Raw genomic sequence first — 1,134 nt, 5'->3', positions numbered from 1 at the left:
AACTTATTTACCTTGGTGTAAAATGAGAATGTATTGTGCAACTAAAATTTGCGTGGATAGCCAATCTATAGGCAAAATATTATGGTAAACCTCTGATAAGCTTTTGATCGGTTTTCATGATTAGGTCAGATCCATATGACAGTGGTTCTCAAGAACACTTTATACTCCTAAAATTATTGGGAACCCAAGGAGCTTTTGTTTATGTAAGTTATATCTATTAGTATTCACCATATTAGGAATTAAAACAGAAAAGAAATTTTTTAAATAGTGATTAATTCACTTAAAATAACAATAGTAAATCTATTATATGCTAACATAAATAACAGATTTTATGAAAAATAATCATTTTCTTAACAAAATAATTTAGTGAAAAAAGTGGTACAATTTTACATTTTTGCAAATTTCCTTCATATCTGTCTTAATAGAAGACAGCTGGATTCTCATGTGCTTCTGTATTCAATCTATTGCAAAATGTTGTTTTGTTTGAAATAGATGAAGTATATCCAGTTTCATGCAGATATGTAGTTAGAAAAGGAAGAAATATTTTAATAAATTTTCAGATAGTTGTAGATATTCTTCTTTGATGCTATACCAAAAGTCAACAAATGGTAGTTTTTTAAAGCTATCATTGCATTGCGTATTATGAAACCATATCAATGAAACTTTCCTATTCTGTTACATTAAAACTTACTGGTCTCTTTTGTACTTTGAATGGATCTTTAACACATACATGGTTTTATAATATCAAGTATTGGTCATTTGGAAAATAGTGGCTTGCTGAGATACACAGAGCTTCTGAATATTGATTATTTGATTATACAATATCAAAAAACCACATTTCACTAATATGATCACAATCTTATTAGAAAAGACTTTAAGTATTCAGCAGCTATTAAGCTCATGGTGGAAAATAAAAGTTTATTAGATTCTAATTTTCACTTGAAAGTTCAAATCTTTCATTCAAAACAATTACTATTGGCTGTTTACCTTGAAATGACAGGCTCCCTTCATTCATTTTGCAAAACATCTTCCAAATACTCAGTTTCAATAACCATAGTTTGTCAGTTATTCTTTCAAGTACAAATGGGTTCCATGAAATAAGCAGTAAGTTTAGCTTGCAGTCAATTACACAAG

The sequence above is a fragment of the Choloepus didactylus genome, chromosome 3, assembly GCF_015220235.1.
Source record: "Choloepus didactylus isolate mChoDid1 chromosome 3, mChoDid1.pri, whole genome shotgun sequence".
NCBI classification, from domain to species: Eukaryota; Metazoa; Chordata; class Mammalia; order Pilosa; family Megalonychidae; genus Choloepus; species Choloepus didactylus.
The sequence above is the reverse complement of the archived record's forward strand: the minus strand, read 5'-3'. Positions refer to the sequence as shown.